At 42.9% G+C, this 18,770-nt stretch overlaps 1 protein-coding gene across 4 annotated transcripts in view; it reads right to left on the bottom strand.

The window, feature by feature from the left end:
• Window positions 1-18,770, bottom strand: part of PKIG (cAMP-dependent protein kinase inhibitor gamma) — a 76,270-nt gene that overhangs the window by 29,261 nt on the left and 28,239 nt on the right. The window contains exon 2 of one of the 4 annotated variants that reach the window (XM_023626616.2): window positions 8,492-8,559. The exons of 2 other annotated variants lie outside the window; for them this stretch is intronic. The gene's annotated coding sequence lies outside the window, so the exon portion shown is untranslated. Of the gene's footprint in view, window positions 1-2,560; window positions 2,746-8,491; window positions 8,560-18,770 lie in introns of those variants that run through there. One more of the 4 variants, XM_005604647.4, reaches the window with a different exon arrangement.

The raw sequence follows: 18,770 nt of genomic DNA, 5'->3' as shown, positions 1-18,770 counted from the left end.
CCTGTTAACTAATCTTAATTCAAACAAACAGTTTTTAAATACTGCATCCTCCTGAGGGTTAGGGTCGCTGATAGCCTTTAAGATAAAATCCCTTAAATTGCCAAGACCTGGAACTTTGGAACTCAAAATCCAAGGTTTGACAACTTCTTTTGCTTTTCTCTGTATTCTGGTTCTGGCCATCCTTTCCCTGCAGCAGTGGAGGCCAAGTCTCAGTGAAGGAAGGTGGAGGGGGGGCAAGTAGAGATTTTTCCTCTCTTTTGCCAAGGTAGGAACCAGGATGGTGGGCTTTAAGTTAAAACCGAGTATGATGTGTCTCCTCTGTCCCTAGGGGCCAGGCTTTCTACCAGGTAATGGGGTGACAGCGACAGATGAGACAGACTCACAAGAGAGGGTGCACACGGTCTTGCAGAGACACGGTGAACTAAAGTTAGGCCAGTAATCACGGAAGCACAGCTCAGATAAATACGAGGAAGGCACTGAGGATAATACGGGAAGATAGAGCAGAGATGCCCCCGGTCAGTGGAGTTAGGGAATGATACTGACCACCTCGGTATGTAAAAGACTGAGCATAACGTGGGGCCTGGCCCTTACGAGGTGCTGAATACTGTTACTTCTTTTTCTCCTCCCTCCCTGTTGTGTGCACACATGCACACACACATCACACTGAGACTTTCTCCTTCTGCAGAGACCCCAAACCGGACAAAGCTATAAAAAACTCAGAAGTAACTTAATATTGCCTGTTTTACGTGGAAGGGGTTCAGAACAGGCCTCCCAAGATGTGCCACTTTGGCATGTGGAATATTTCGAGCTAAAGGCAGCTGAGACCCTATGGGCTCAAAAGAACCTCCTGCCTCTCCCTTAAAGAACTGAAATTGGAGCCTTGCCCATAATAAGAGTTATCACCAGAAATAACTTTTTATGACCTATCTGTACAGCAGGGCCAACTTCTAATTACTGAACATCTGCTCTGCTTATCGTCCTGTGAATTCCCCTCCTCCCCTCTGAAGCCTCAGGCCCCATCCCATTCCTTAGTTCATATATACGTCCTCTACCTTTCTGTCTCTGAGTCTCTCATGTATGTGGGGTTCCTGTATGTACACAATTAAATTTGATTTTCTCCTATTAATCTGTCTCATGTCAATTTAATTCTTAGAACAGCCAGAAGACCCTAGAAAGGAAGAGGAAAATTTTTCCTCCTCCACAACGTCCTCTTTTAAGTGTCTTAAAGGTACCAGTTTTTAGCCACTACAGGATACTGAAAATCAACAGCACTTTGCTCCTCAAGCCCTGAGAGTTCTCCTCAAAGGGGCCAGAGATATGGATGGTTCAAACTTTCAAGATGAATTTGGAAATATAGCGATCATCTAGTTTCACCCCCTCATCTAGGTACAAAAAGGAAACTGAGGCCCAGAGTGTGAAACCATTGCTCAGTTCACATAGTATCCTTTGTAGCCCTTCTATTATATGGTGGCTCTTTGTTTTTTAAAGCTGGAGTCTTTCCCCTTTAACTAGGAGTTTTCAACTATTTTTACCTGCTAGCAGGGGAGGTGGGTCACACACAGCAGCTAGAAGCCATTTATCTCAAGCCACGTGAGAACACCCACCCAGTACCAGTTCGACATCCTGAAAACAGACCCCAACAAATAAAATGCGCGAGGGCCTACATGTTCTGTTTATTTTCTAGGCATAAACAGCAAATTTTAAAAAGAAAGTAATAAAAACATCACAAAGCCAAAGTTAAAGATTTCCAACACTTCTTTCCATCTTGGAATTCTCCATGCAGGTACTGCAGTACTGGGGTATATGTGATTAACTTCATGAAATCTAATCATATGTGTATCTTAAATTTTTTTTTTCTGAGGAAGATTAGCCCTGAGCTAACATCCACCACCAATCCTCCTCTTTCTGCTGAGGAAGATCGGCCCTGAGCTAACATCTGTGCCGAGCTTCCTCTATGTTATATGTGGGTCGCCTGCCACAGCATGGCTTGATGAGTGGTGTGTAGGTTCGTGCTGGGGACCGAACTGGTGAAGCCCAGGCCGCGAAAGCGGAGTGCGCAAATTTAACTGCTACACCGCCGGGCTGGCCCCTGTATCATAAATTTAAAATATCAATTTTATATTTATGAGGGGAAGATTAGAGGGAATTTTCATGTTCAGAGACATTTCTCTCTAGAATATTCAAAATTTTTTCTACCATCTTTGTAAACAGAAGAAAAATAAAGGTTTACAAACACCAATTTCTAAGGGAGTATTTATTTCTTCATCTATATTTGGGGCAAGGAGCTGCTTTTAAAGCTCTAGATAATCTGCCAGAGTTCTCTGGGTAAAAAAGGAAAAATGCATTTGACCGGAGCCCATCTGTGAGACTTGAGGCTCAGTCTCCAGCCCTAGGCAGTTTCAGACAAAGTCATAATTTCCAGAACAATAATATATCATAATATAAAAATAGACACTTTGTGACCAGCAAACTGGAAAGCAAGCTCTCCAGAGAGCTCTGCCTCCGAGCTCTGCTTCTCCCTGGGGGTGGGGACAGCAGAGGAGAATAAAGTTCTACTTACAAGAGCAAAGTTTCTTCAAAGTCCAGTGGTGCTCATTCAGAAGTGAAGGCAGAATTCAAGAAACCTCCCTTTTGAGGGTAAGCAAGATTAGCAGAGCAGGCCGGTGGGGACAGGCAGGATTCTCTCTCACCCTTTATCTCTCCCGCTCCCTCCCTCCTTGTCTGCTAAATGAAATGCACTTCGAGGTTTTAGTGGGTGTTTCCCACGTCTCGGGCCAAGTCAGTCCCCATTTGTTGTAACCCAATGCTCAGCCTGATGATGTCAACCACTCAGCTCCCTTGCTCAGTTTCCACCTCTCCGTCCACAGGAGAGATCCATTTCCTTTGCACAATGAGCCAAGGGGGCTGTAACTGCATCCCAGGCGGTCACATTTGCCTAACATCCTTCCTTCAATTTTTAACAGGCAGCCTTAGTGACAAAAGGCTTCCTATCCACTCACTGGGCTCCCGACGTAAATCCCTTTGCCTTAGTCATGCTGACTGTAGGCTATCTAGTTTGTTTTGCTGAGTTTTAATTCATTTCTTTGGTGTATAACATAGTAGTTAGGGTGGAGATCTGCACCCTCACCCAACCCCACCACGCCCCACCCCCATCTCTTTCTTCCTGCCCAATTTTCTGAGTGAATTTCTCCATAAAGTTTCCTAGGTGCATGCTGAGCACAGTGCATGAGTCTGCCCTCCACTTACGGGAGATGACACACCCCCGTGCAAAAGGCTGGAAAAGAGCACTGGTCTGCCGCCTGGGGAAGTGGGTTCCGGTCTTGTTCACACTCCTAACTGAATGAATGGCCTTAAGAAGGCCACCTCTCTCTCTGGACCTCAGTTTCCCCATCAATAAAGTGATGGCTCGGCGTCTTCCACTTCTGAAATCCAGTGACTGAGAAACTTACCAACAAATGCAACATAAGGAATTTTACTAAAAGTTGGCTAACTATATGCTTGAGGGAGGAAAGACCCTGGAGGTGTCAGAGGCCGCTGCTCAAGATGCCAGGCTCAGCCTAGCTCCTTCAACACCCTTTATGGTGGAGCTGAACTGTTTCTCTGGGTGAAAACCCCAAAGAATTCACTGAACCAGTCCGGGGGACATGAAAAGAGGCAGCGTATACTGCTAGAAAAGATAAAGCAGCAAGAGAATTTAACTGTCCTTAGGGACTAACATGGAACAGCAGTGGTTACAAGAGATAATAACTACAGTCGTGCGTTGCTTAACGACAGGGATACATTCTGAGAAATGCGCCGTTAGCCGATTTTGTCGCTGTGTGAACATCAAAGAGAGCAAGCACTTACACAAACCTAGATGGTACAGCGTGCTACACGCCTAGGCTCTATGGTACGAATCTTAAGGGACCACTGTCATATATGTGGTCCATCATTGATTGAAACGTCCTTTGCAGCATGCATGACTGTAATCTCCTGCCATTTGTAGAGTTCTTGATGGCAAAGCCATGAAACGTCTCTGCTTTTGTGTACAGTGGGTAGCAATGTGACACGCAGAGTGATCATGAGCATCAATTTGAAAGCCAGAAATGTGGATCTGAGTCCTCTGTGACTTAACTTCTCTGAACTTTTTTTTAAACTATAAAATGAAATACTAGGGCCTCCATTTTAGGACTGTGATAATTAAATAACACATCTAAGGGAATTGAAAGTATTTGGCCCATAGTAAGTGTTGATAGATGGTAGTTCTCACTGTTGTATTTAATCTCCTTTGATTCTCATTTTAGGCGAATTACGTACCCAGGGGTTGCATTATTAATCGCCTTTTCCAGGATGGGAAAATGAAACAGAGAAGTTAAGTGACATGCCCAAGGTCACACAGTTCAAGATTAAAGGGCTAGATTTGGAAACTGAGTCTTTTAACTCCTATTTAGCCCAGCACACATGCCAATGCTGCTGCCAAAATACTGTGTGGCCTGAGGCAAGCCTTGGCTTTGATCGCCCCTCCCCCAAAGAGGCAGCTCTGATTTGTCTTAAAACTACTTAGATGGGAAGCTGGGACTAGAACTCTATTAGGGCTGGGGCTGGAGCTCTATTAGGGCAGTAAAAGTTATTTATAGGTGGGGGTAGGGCTGGGGCAGTTTGTGACCTAACAAGAATTTTAATTAGTTCTCAGAGAACTGTGATGCTAATCAGGAAAGACCCAAGCAAACTGGCTATATATTAGGAGGGATTTCGCCAATCTGAAGACTTTCCCACAAATTGGTGTGGGACTGTAATGGAATCAAAAGAACACCAGCCTAGCAACCCATGGAGAGGAGGTTCACAGCCTGGAGAGACCTGGGTCTCCTTCCTGTCCCTAGACTTGGGCAGGTTAACATCTTTGCGCCTTGCTTTCCCAAAGTAAAATGGGAATAATCACATTTACCCTACAGGGTTCTCGTATGGATTAAGTGCCTGGCACATACAGTAAGTTCAAAAATACATGTAAAAATAAGCTGGAAGATTCTAAAGTAAAGACATCATTTTCTAATTCTGACTCAGTGTCACCATCCTCTGCCCTAAGGATGACATGACAATGAATGAATAAGTTCAAGAATGCCGAGAAGCCAGAAGAAGGGCCTGGTATTTCTCTACAATGTCAGGATGAATGAGGGACAAAAGGTGACTGAGAGCTATCAGGCATGCTCTCACCTGGAGCTGGAGCCATCATTTGGCTACACCTTTATTCCAGAAGCCCAAGTGGGTGTCAGGAAATGAAGCTGGGCTCCTGACAGCTCAGTTTACTGACATCACCCTCAGTGCTCTGAATCATGTTTCATATTCAAATACATAGTAAGGAGCCCGTTCATAAACACAAAGATGGTTTTCTTCAACAACACGTATTTTGTAACACTTGCCATGCAGCTTGAATAACTGTGCATCTGTGACAGGACCCATGAACAGAACCGTGACAACACCAGCATACTCATTTTGTCTCCTGACAATGGTAGCTGCACTTTGTGGACTGGGGCCCTGCTCTGTGCTGAGCACTCTGTAAACATACTTCAGGCTTTCTTTACAACGATCAGGAGCAGGAGGGGTTATTAACATTCTCATCTTTTGGTCATGGAAGCGGACGTGTGCAGAACCTGCCCACAGGTCCCTGGAGTAAGTGACAGGGCCTGTGCTCTGAGCCAGGGCTGTCCGGGTCAGGCCTGTGTCGCGCAGTCCCGTCCTCCACTGCCTTTTAAAGGGTTTTCCTGAAATTTGGCAGTTCTTCCCAGACAGCAGTATCAGCTCCACTGGAGGAGAAGGGAAACTGGCTGCTTCAGGGCGCAGAGCTGGTCTGAGGGGCTCAGACAGCCCCTCTGCCACAAAGCTGCCCTAACTCCCACCCACTCATTGCTCATCTCCAGTCTGGAAGGGGTGTCTCCTGAATTTCCTTAGTGCTTTATCTGTTTCTCTCTTTAGATTTTAAATTTCTCTCTTTAAAAATTTATCCTTTTCTCCTTTGAGGCATATTTATTTCTGGGCTGATCTTATTCTGCTGCTAGAATTTGAGCTTAAGGAAAAGATGTGTCTAATTTACAAGCATTTTGTGCATGAGACACTTAGTAAAATAAGGAAATCTATAAATAACGTAAACTTTTATTGCATGTTTACCATATGCCAGATAATATTCTAACTGCTTTATACAAATTACCTCATTTCATCCCCACAAGGAACCGTATGAGGTAGGTATATTATCATTTCCACTTGACACATGTGGAAATTCGAGACCCAAGTCAACTGGGTAACTTGGTCACCTAGTAGCTGACAGCTATCTGTTGAAAGGAGTGGATGAATGAATAAACTCTGGCCACCACTGCCCAACTTCCAGGCCAAACAGCTGCTACGAAGCGTCATGAGCTTTCCACCCTATCAAAGGTGGGCTCCAGCTGTCATGCCTTTTCAAACTCACTTACCCACTGTGCCACACAGCTAGAAGGTCCCCAGATTTTCTAGACACGATTAATTGAGAAGCATATTGACTGAGACAAAAATAAAAGGTTTTTTCTTTCCAATTATAATCATAATTGCTTATTGTAAAAAATAGGAAAATACAGAAGAGCAGGAAAAAAGGGAGGAAAGCCATCCATCACCCTACCACCCAGAAATAAGCAGTTCGCCTTGCGGGGTGCGGACCCAAAAAGAACCACACCAACACTCAAAGCAAGGTTTTGAAATCAGACGCTTAAGTCATTTTTGGGGGGGGAGGAAATAACCCCACAAAAGGTGACAAAGAAAAGTCTGATATTGGTTTTTGGTTTGGGAGTACACCTGGCTGCTTTTAACAGGGTGTGACGTCCTGAGGCTCCATTCCTGGTCCCCCTCGGACAGCGGCTGATGTGACTGACAGAGATCTGGCAGGAGAAGAGGGGCCTGATCACAGTGAGTATCCATCCAGAAAATGGGTGAGTGGATGTGCAGGATACCACACTGCCCCTTCCTGCTTTTTGTGGCCTTCTTGAGACCTGCTCCCCACCAGCTGGAGAGAAGCTTCAGATTGGGGCAGTTATGGGAGAGATGGAGCTCCACGCAAGTCAATTTTAAACAATCTTAGATTGGTTGGTTTTTACAGCTGAAAAGAGCATGTGGTCTCCTCATTTTTGAGGTGAGGCATGCCAGGCCCAGAGAAGGCAAGGGAGTCCCTGACACTGCACAGCCTGGGTGCTCTAACAGTAGGAAGACCTCCTACTGGTTCCAGGCTCTCCCTTGCCACTGCAGTCTGAAACACAATCTGAGTGGCCCTTCCTTTTTGTCTTGGTTAACTCCTGCTCAGCTATCTGATCTCAGACTGAATGTCACGAAGGCCTTCCCTCTGAGCCAAGCTAGCTCCCCCTGCTGTCTGAGTCCCATGACACCCTCTTCCTCCTCTTAGAGCCCTTAACACACGTTACTGTAAATACACATTACATGTGTTTCCCTGCCAGACTGTAAGCTCCATGAGGTCAACATGTCTCCCTTGTTCACTGGTATAGAGTAGGAAACTCAGTAAGTATTTTCTAAACACACACACACACCCCCTCCTTGGGTAATTCGGTCTGGGGTAAAGTGTGTTTAAAAAAAGCATCATGTCTTCTAAACTACAAACCAGGCTTTTCCTCTTGGGGGTAGGATCATTAGAGAACAAGAGATTTCATTTCAAATAATTTCTAAAAGAGAGAGAAAGTTCATAGAAGAATGATGACAGATAGAAGCTGAAGTCCAGAGCACAGGGACAAGAAAGCAGCAGGGGGAACGGTAGACAAACTGCCGTATGGAAGCCCAGGGAGGCTCTGGGCTTGGAGATGGCAGGTATGAAGAGGACTAAGGAAGAAGGCTGAAAATCAGGGGATGCACGGAAGGTCTGTGTGAGTCAGCTCCCCGCCCACCCCTGCAGCACACAGAGGGTCAGCAAGCTCTGCAGAACCCCAGGCAAAGACAGGAGAGCTCCTGAAAGAAATGGAAAGATCGGCCTGGGATGATCCAGGGCATCTAGTGAGAGACCAGGCAGCCCTATTCTGACTTTTGAAGGGCCCTCAGTTGAACTCCTGCTCAGGTGGCCTAAAGCAAACTGCACCCTTCATCGTGGTATGGAGAGCTTCCAGCAGCTTCCCAGGCAGGGGCAGGGCCTATGGGGCAAACAGACAACCAATTCCAGAGGAAACCAAGGCCTATCGCCTAAAAGAAGTCTTTCATTATTGATTACGAATGGCAAAAAAAAAGCATCAGAGGGCATCTGAGGAAAACCAACAGCATGACAAAGACTAAAATCAAGAGAAAATTGACCCTATAACGGAAAAGCAGCTTTGAAAAAAATTCTTATGTCTTCAGAGAGATTCTGAAGATACCGTGCCCATAAAACATAAAGTAAACTGACAAAACTTGGCTCTTAGAAATTAACAATATGAATACTGAAATTAATGATTCAGTAGAATGACTGGAAAGTAAGAAAAGGAAATCTTTCAAAATATAGGGAAAAAATACTCACAGGATAAAAAAGGATCTTGATATAGAACAACAATCCAGGAAGTCCAATGTCAGACTAAATAGGAATTCCTGAAAAAGAATAGAAAGGAAAAAAAGTACAATAGGAAATTATCTAAGAAATAATGAGGAAAATTTCCCAGAGCTGAAGGAAAACCGCATCTTCAAACTGAAAAGTTTAAAAAGTGCTGAGAAGAGATGAAAAGAGAGTCCCCTAAACTTTCAGAGTTCAAAAGGAAAAATCCCACAAGGTCCTAGAGAGACAAACAGGCTGTTTCAAAAGAAAAGACTAAGACTGGTGTCAGACTTCTCAGCAGCAACACTGGGGGCCTGCAGACAACGGAGCAATGCTTTCGAAGGGAAACATTCTAAAGTAAAATGACTTGGAGCCTAGATTTTATACTCAGCTAGGCAATAAAGACATTTTCAGACATACAAGGACTTAGAACAATTTATCTCTCACGCACTGTTTTCTCAGTAAATTCCTGGAGAATACCTTACCTAAACGAGGGTTTAAACTCAGAAGTAGGATTTGAAAAACAGATCTAGGAAGAGAGGTGAAAGGAACACTAAGGATGATGAGGAAGGTAGCCTGGGACCTCGACTGACCCGCAGGCCTAGAGAATGCCGGTCTGACTAGAGCAGGAGGGTGGAAGGCTCCAGGAAAACAGAACGGACGGGCTCCTTAATGGGTTTGCGGAAAACCGTATTGAAAGTCTACGGGAAAGTGTGGAAAGACTTAGCAATAAGGAACAAGGAACACTAGCATATTAAAGAAGAAATTATTAAGTCCGGGAAAGATAGTCACACAGAAAGGAAAAATAATCAGAACGTTAGTGGCTCAGCAGTAGACAATATTTACAATGCCATAACACTGTAAAACACTAAATGCTGACCTAACCAAAAACTGTGATATGCGGAGAAAAGGAGCAGTGTTGGGTGGGGCTGTGGTGTTTCTAAAACAGCAAAAGCCTCATGTACCACCCCAGGAGGTCAATAGGTCACACCAAAAAGTGATGAATAATCAAAGAGCAGTATGGTAGTGTCTGGTCTTTGTTTGGATCTGATTTGAACAAAAAAATACTTGAGTTAATTGGACACCTTTGCTAATAATAAGGAATTATTAATTATTCTATGTGTGATAATGGTAGTGAAGTTATATATATATATAAAAGGAGTCCTTATTCTCTTAGAGATACATGCTAAAGTAGTTACTGATGAAATGATATAATGTCTAGAATTTACTCCAAAATTATCTAGTAGCAGGAGGAAAATGGCTGCAGGCACAGACGACACAAGATTGGTCATGATTCTTGAAGGAGGGTAATGGGTGGTACACGAGGATTCATTATACTCTTCTCTTTAGTTTTGCATATGTTTGAAATTTTCCACAATACAAAAACTTTTAAAGAGAGAGACTGCTGTATAAGCATATTATTTAAGATATACAGAGAAAAGTACTGGAACGAACAGCTAACGGGATCCAAAGTATATGCTCTCGGGAGCAGGACAGGCGGGAAGGGAAAAGGGGAGGGGGCAGGGGAGAGCTGTTTTTTAGCATAAGTTTTTAATGATATTTGACTTTAAAAATAACAAAGCAAAACTATCTGCACACGCCATTTTAACAAAAACAAAATTAATTTTAAAAAAGAAACGGAGGGAACATTATTTAGAGAAAAGGAGGTAACCACCTAAAGAGCTAAAAACAGAAAAATTACATGGCTGCCCCAGGGTGAGGGGGTGAGTAGGAGACTGATGCCTTTCTGGATTTGAAGACGTTTTGAATGATGTTCACGTATTACTTTTATTTTAAAAATGCTTTCTATCATTATCAGTTCTTGCCATCAGCTTTGTGCAGGACCTTTTGCTAATCTTGACACCTACAAATGGAATGTTTCTCCAGGTGAAGAATCCTAACCCTCCAGAGTGAGTATCTTCATGTTAAATGTAGTAATAACTACTACTGCCATTCTTGCCTGCCATTCATCAGTGCTTTATGGTTGTTATTTCTAATCTCCTGCAAGGCAGCTTTTGCTGTTCCCATTTTACAGATGAAAACATGGAGGCAGAGAGACGTGAGCCATTTGCTTGAGGTCAGAGAGGAAGGCCAGGCTTGCGAGACTCTCTCCACTACCCTACCTCTCCCACAGTCCTCTAGTTTGGTATAGTCCAGAAAGGACTTTTATATAATTTCCTCATCAACTCCATGAAACAGGAGAGACAAGATTATCGTTACTTGACAGATAAAGAAACTAAAGCTAAGAAAAGTTAGGCAACTTGCCCAAGAATCCAGGTTTCCTGATCCTTAATCCAGTACTTTCAATCATTCCTTATCATCTGTCCCCTCACAAACAAAATGTCGAGTTATTCACGACCTCCTCACGGGCATTCGCCATAAGAGTCACTGGAAATGAATGCAGCTGAAGCAGGAATTTTAAAAACAGAGACTTATTTTTGCCAAAGGAAATATAGTAATAAACCGTGGAACGTCCTCAGTTGCTCTAATGCCAGCATTTGCTTGCATCCTCCAAGGGGCTCTTGAAATGTCAGCAGCCTGCCGCCTGGCATACCGCACATCAGTGGCTGGCACAGGCAGCTTGCAGCAGTTCTGACAACCGGTGCCGGCTCCAAAAGAAAGGAATGAGCCATGCGTGCTTCTGCCCTAAAAAGAGAATGTCTGTGTCTCCTAACATCTACTTTAGTCGATGGCCATGTGGCTCCAGGGCTGTTACAGTTGCCAGGAATCCTAGATCAGTGCTACTCTGGAGCAGATAAGAGTCTGTAAAGCTGAACAACAGGCTGGGTAGGATGGGAGCCAAAAGTGGGGAACTGAAAGGCCTGAATATCTGCTCCCCGGTCACCTCAAGCCCTGGGTAGCTGACGGCTCTGCCTGGAAGAGAAGCAGCCAAGAGTTGGGCACAAGTGCCATGAGCACGGTGTGAAATGTTGCTTCCTGGGCTGTTCTGGCATCTGAACAATGGCAAAGCAGCAGCTAGAGGGAAGAAGCTGTTTACTTGAGTTCAAACTATTTATAGCACCAGCAATCTGCACATATTTGGATAACCAATCTCTGGGCTTCAAGTGAGCGTGCTTTGCTCCTGGACAATTTCACCCAACATGTTCCCTCCCTACACCACCCCCAGACCCCCTTGCTAACACATGTTGCCCTCAGGATGTTTAATTTAAGTTGCTGAGTTTAAAAAGATTATAAAAATAAATCACATTTTTAATCCATTTGTCTAGGAGTTTAAACTACATAGTATCATTTCCTGTAAGGCTCGAATCAGAGATTAAATTCTAATACATGTGTATTCTATAAAAAATACAACTGAAATAAAAACAGCATCTGAATGAGGTCTATAACTTAACATGTACTATATTGTTGTAATGATGCTGAACTCCACTCAAGACCTACAAAGAGAATGTTTCTTATGACACAGTTTATGTAGGATGATAGAAGCCTTTACGGAACAGATCCACAAACAATATGTCATCATATACACCTTCCAAACAAACAAAAGAGGTCTTATTCCCACTGGTTCTGGGGCAGAGGCAGCTGTCGTGTCCGGTGCTCAGCAATGCCCTCTCCTCCCTGCCGCCAACTGCACGCCATAGAGGAGAGGGGTTTGACGGTAGCAAAAAGATGTGCAGAGCCTTCCGCACAGTTTTAACTCACAGAAGGTATTACACTCTTGCCAACAAATTCGTTCAGAAAAACCAGCCTACCTCTAAAAGCTGCCTTGTTTTTATAGCAAAAGCCATGCTGATCAGCCACCTCCCCTAAGCCAAGCATTGCCTAACTTGAAAGGAGAAAAGTGGTTGTTAATCAACATGTATATTGGCTAAAATGTTGGCTTTCAGTCCTATCACACAATGCAGGCAGGAAATGGCAGAGAGAAAAAGGGCAGCAGGTGAGAAGAAAGGCTTACCGTGTACCAGGTGATGCTGCACAATTAATTTAGGGAGAGGAAACAAGGGATTCCTCAAAGCGACTAACTTGTTTTCTTATCTTTTGCCTTTGCTAATGAAGCTCATTAGAATACAAACCAAGGTCTCTAAGATAATTTCGATAACCCTACTTTTTAAAATTAGGAGAAAAGTGCTGGTGAGGGTGAAGGAAAGCAACATGTCTATACAGAGAGGGAATGAAAACTATTTTGGAAATTTCTGCAGGTCAATTTGTCAATACTACATTGACCAAAACTTTCAATGCATGTAATCTTTGATCCCACGATTCTACTTCTAAGAATTTAAAGAATATCCTCATCATTCAGACCTTGGCTAAAATGTCACCTCTTGAGAAGACTTCCCCAACCCACCCACCTTAAGGGAACCACCATCTATCACATCACTTTAACTGTCTGCACAGCGCTGCTATTCCTCTTGTTCATTAATTTGTTTACTGCCTGCCTTTCACAGCTGCTTCCCCCTTCCCACACTGAAACGTCAGCTTTATGAGAGCAGGGACCTGGGCTAACACACCGTCCTTCCTTTGAGTTGGATACTAGCTAGGGACGTTACATGCATCCTTACAACCATATGAGGTTGCTGTTATCACCCCATTTTACACATGAGCAAACTGAGGCACAGTTTAAGACTAGTGAGCGGCCAGCAAGTGGCAGTGGGAATATGAACACTAGAGACAACAAAGCCCATGCTCTTAACTACTTCTCTCAAAAAGAACCAGAAGTTTCAATGTGCACAGGTTTTCACCAGGAAATTCTGGTTTTGGAAATTTATCACATGGAGATAATCGGACAAGAATATATAGTCAGATACATCGTTATTGCAGATTCCTTATGGTAGTAAACTGTAAATATGTTTAGGCGAGCCAGCCGTCAGCTGTGAGCCTCAAGTTTACTTTTTGGTAAACTTTTTGGCCCCCACCTCAGAGACTCTGAGGATTTAATGAGACAATGCACAGAACCTGGCTCGTAGTCAGTGTGTTGCTGTTGTTGCTATACGCATTTAAATCTGTAGGATATACAATATCCCGAATGGTTAACAGAGGCTATTTCTGGGCAGCGGGATTATCGGGGGGGTTTCATTAACTAAATTGTGTACTTCCATGTTCTAATTTTTATAAGATGCACATTAATGTTATACTCATCAAAAATAAACATATTACTATTTTTTAAAAAAAGACGATAATGCGGGGCTGGCCCCGTGGCCGAGTGGTTAAGTTCGCACGCTCCGCTGCAGGCGGCCCAGTGTTTCGTTAGTTTGAATCCTGGGCGCGGACATGGCACTGCTCATCAGACCACGCTGAGGCAGCGTCCCACATGCCACAACTAGAAGAACCCACAACGAAGAATACACAACTATGTACCGAGGGGCTTTGGGGAGAAAAAGGAAAAAATAAAATCTTTAAAAAAAAAAAAAAAGACGATAATGAAAATAAAACTGGAGGAACTTAGAGGAGAAACCTCAGTTTATGGGACACTGAAGAAAACCAGTTTAGTTGATCTCAAAATAAAAATGTTCCTCCTCTTTTGTTCTATGTAAGAAGAAGAACTTCAATGTGCTTATAGGTCCAACCCCATTGCAAGGGCCCACATTCACAGTGAAATGAAGGAGATTTTTAATAAGACTATAGACCTACAGAATTTATTAAGATGGCTTCATGAAATTTGAGAAGACGCTGAAACATATACACAAGGGGCCGGTCTGGTGGTGCAGTGGTTAAGTGTGCACACTCACCTCTGGCAGCCCAGGGTCTGTGGGTTTGGATGCTGGGCATGGACCTGCACATTGCTCATCAAGCTATTGGCAGCATCCCACAAATAAATAGAGGAAGACTGGCACAGATGTTAGCTTAGGGCCAATCTTCCTGACCAAACAAACAAACAAGACACATATATACAAAAAGAAAAAATATTCTTTATGATCATATCTGCATTCCGAAGAGAAAGGCTCCTATCAAATAAAAGGTTGCTGATCACCTTTTTGGGTTCAGCCATGCAAAAAACAACAGAAATAAAAGCTGAAGGTTGCTATGTAGCTCTGCAAAGAAAGAAAGAAGAACTGGATTTCCAGGGGAAATCTGTGAGGAATGAAAAAAGGAGAGGGGCAAAGAGCCAGGAAGATGGATTTTCTGCTATGTGACCCCTTTCTGTGACTTCCAAATCATCAGCAAGTTAAAAATAACACTCAGAAATGCTCTCTGGGAGTGTATTCTTTGTTCTTGATGGAAATCAAGGAAAGGACTGAGTTTCAGTTCTGAGCTGACAGGCTGAGAAACAGAGAAAGAGGACGCAGAGATGACTAGGGGAACATAAGCCACAACTTCACCCCCACGGAGTCTACAGAATCTTGGGGAAACTGTGGACTTCCACAGGACATGAAACAGGGGTCAAGCTGATCTGATCTAGATCTTAAAGTGCTAACTATCTGGGTTACATAGAGTTTATCAAGTGGGACCAAGGAACAAAGTGGTATGTGTGTGTGCAAAAGTAAGCTGACAAGACTACTTCGCACCACTGAAAAGTTTTTCACAATCTGTGCCATGATTCCTACTCGTTTTAGGTCACATATTCCTTTGAGAATGTGACGAAAGCTAAGATCTTGCTCTTCAGAAAATGGATATCTTCAAATGAATGTAATTCCAAGGGGGCTATGGAACCCCTGAAGGTCATCTCTGGGTCCATTTCAGGTCCACAGACCAAGTTCCAGAACTCTCGCTCTAGGGAAACTGCAACAGTGATGATGGACACTGCTTGTTGTTGACAACAGGTATCACAAGCCACCTTGCAGTTTGTGCAGAAGGCGTAAGAACACTGCCAACATTCATTCATTTATAAACATTTGTTGGACCACACTGGATTCTGAAGGGATAAAGATAAATGCAATGTGATCCCTGTATTCACAGTTACAGTCAACTGACAGAAGGAAATAACAAAACAGCCCACCACACTAGCATGAGATAAGTCAGACTAGACATTTCAGGCTAACCTCACCCCTTGACTTCCTTTTTGGCTCCAGGACTCGCTAAGCACAAATGAAACACCACGTGGAAACAACTGACATGAATACTGAGCAGAAGCAGAGGAAAGTAACAAGGGCCAGGATGCTGGTGCCATTTTAAATAGCCAGCCTGCTTCTCTGTGGACTTTTGATTTTGTTGCGCGTCTGCATAAAAATATCTCAAAACAAAACAAAAAGACACCAAACCTACAGTTCTTTTCTCTAATAAGCAGGAACCATGGATTTTCTTTTTAAATGACACTTTAAGAAAAAGGAATTAACAAACTGAAAAACTGTTCTGAAAAACTCATCTACGTAAGAGAAGACTGCAGTCTACACCGCTTGTTTGCACCGTTAGATCAGCAAATATTTATGAGCTCTGAAATAATAACGACGTCTCAGACTTGCCTCGCACGGGGGACTCTCACATAGATGGTCTCCTTTCTTCTGCAACACATATCTTGCTATAAGTGCTCATGTCCCCATTTAATAGAAACAGAAATGGAGGCAAAAAGGGGAAAGTGACTCGCCTAGAGTCACTTATAGCTTGTAAGTTCTGCAGCCAAAATCAGAATACAGACTGACCTAGCTTTTCCTAAGCTTGCAGGGAAACACGACAGTAATGACAGAAACAGGAAGGTCACGGAAGGTGGGGGCAGGGATAAAGAGTGGTGGGAATACGTTCATGCAGCACTGCCAACACAGGGGCGTTGAAATCAGATGGACTTGAGGAAAACTCCTGGCTCCATCCTCCACTTACTAGCTGTGTGACCTCAGGCAAATCACTTAACTTCTCTGAATTCTGGTATCTCATTTGTAAAGTGAAGAAAATAACAGTGTCTATCTCATTTGAATGTAGGAAGGTGGAGGGAAGAAGAGGAGGCAGTGTGAGGCAGAGGGGTGCTAATTCCTTCATCTTTCACAAAGGGGAGCCAAGAGATAAAAAGTGAGGACATTATGACTGCCACTTCAGCCAGTATGATGGACTAAATATCCGGAAACCTTCTTCCCAAAACACCTCAAGCGATGGGCACCATCACCCTAGCAAACACAAGTGCGTGCCTGAGCTTCAACAAGCAAGCATGGGAAATCTTCTGAGGCCAAAGAAGCAGCACAAATCCGGTGAGATAAGAAGCACCCGAGCCTTTAAAGACATCTGCAAGTCTAATCATACACGGCTACTTATCAACGTTAACTGTCTCAAAAGACTAACGAAGAAAAAATATGTGTGTGTGTGTATATATCTTATTTAGAATTTTGGAGGTAATCACCACAATTAACTAAAAACCATTAAAGTAAAAAACAAGTGGCTTTCAGGAGAAAGACTGAGTGAGTGGGAGGGAGATATTTTTACTTTTTTCTTTATATCTTTCTGTTCTATCTGGATGTTTATTTTTGTGTACACGTATTACTTTTATAGTTTTTGTTAAATTGGCAAGGAAAGAAGGTTGGTGGAACTCTGCCATCAACCATAATAAACAGTAATGGAATGGATAACATAAATATAAATTTCAGAAGGAAAAAAAATCAGTCTTACGATGGCTAGAATAAGTACTCTGCTTTAAATGTGCCTTATCAAAGATTTCTTTTTAATGATGATACCTAGTGTCATGGAGACATGGGCAAATGTAGGTGAGAATGGAAAATGGTACAACATCCTAAAAGGCAATTTAACAACACATACTGAAATCCTTAAAAATCTACATGCACGGAGGGTATGTGGGAATCCCTGTACTTTCTGCTCAATTTTGCTTGAACCTAAAACTGGCCTAAAAAATAAAGTTACTAATTAAAAAAAAAGTGTGCATGCCCTTTGACCCAGTCATTTCACTTCCAAAAATTTATCCTAGAGAAACACTTATGGATGTGTGCAAAGACTTGACTCAAGGTTGTTCACTTCAGCACTGCTTAGAATAGTGAAAAACTGAAAACAATCCTAAAAGTCCACAATTAGGGAGTGGCTAACGAAACTTCAGTACATCTAGAGAATGGAATATTATACAGTCATAATAAGCGATGCCATAGAAGAACAGTGAATGACATAAAAAAAATAGGCTCCTTTTAATGTTAAGGTTCTATAGTAGGGACTCTTGATGCTTGTAAAAGGGAAAATAGTATTTACGTAAAAAATGGATGAAACTATTAGCCAGTAACAACACAGGTGATTTTTATTTTCTTCTTTTAGTTTATTAGTATTTTAAATTTTTTCTGCAAAGCATTATTTGTGTAATAAAAATATAGTTTTCATTCTATAAAAAGAAATATAAAAAGTTATTTTTATGTTGCTTTAGACAATATATACCAAGTGCTACAAATATGTACATACTCTGACTTACAAGTATGAGAGACATTTATAGCAGTTATAACAGGGGAAAAATGGAAACAATCAAAATATCAAACACATGTGGCCACCATAAACGGTGGGGAGACACACGAGCCACACTCTGCCAGCCGAGCACAGTCTCCAGAGTCCTGCTCCTGCCCTCTACTCCCCTGGCCTGGCCAAGAGGGGGTTTTGCCAGCCTGTGCCTGGCACAGGAGGAGGCACTGAGGCCATTCTGACACGTGGAAGATGCACAAGAACACAAGCCCGAAGAAGATCTATATGAGGAGCAGGGAGAGAAGCCCTTGAAACGGCACCAGAAAGCAGGAGGAAATGAAATCTCCAAGTTCCGTTCAGGCACTGCAGCCAGGATTCAGGCCACCTGATGACAGGAACGATCATGACAAGCATAAGCACACAGAAAGGAAAAAGAGAAAGAGGGGAAAAGGTAGGCCCCTTGGGGAAAAAGAAGGAAAATAAAATAAGAGAAGAAAAAGGAGGATTTTTAGAAAAGCAAGATGGAAATGACAGAGTATGAGGCAGGATCCTGTAAGACGGAAATGCCTTGAACAGCCTTGGAGCTCCTTAGCCAGAACCCTCCTTCAAAAGCTTTGATGAGACAATCACAGAGAAAGGACCTCGGAGCTTTCTTTGCATTTCCCATGACTGCTCCTGGCAGCTCAATGACGACTATACATCCAGTGGATTTTAGTATAATGAAAGATTAGATCAAGAACAAGGCTATCAATCCACAGAAGGTAATTTCAAACTAATGTGCATCAATGCCATGGTTTATAACAAACAGAGACTATTTATTAAAGAGCAGCAAAGAGTCTCAGATGAAAATTCTTCACCAGGAAAAAATTCCAGGCCTGAAGCAGAGCAGTCTACAAAACAGAGCAGACTTGCAAAAGATAAAAGAGATCCTCTCCTCCCCCTCAGGAAGGGCAAATGCTGTTGGCCAGAGATAAGAAGACTCTGAAGATACTTATGTGGA

Source organism: Equus caballus, chromosome 22 (genome assembly GCF_041296265.1).
Source record: "Equus caballus isolate H_3958 breed thoroughbred chromosome 22, TB-T2T, whole genome shotgun sequence".
NCBI classification, from domain to species: Eukaryota; Metazoa; Chordata; class Mammalia; order Perissodactyla; family Equidae; genus Equus; species Equus caballus.
The sequence above is the reverse complement of the archived record's forward strand: the minus strand, read 5'-3'. Positions and strand labels throughout refer to the sequence as shown.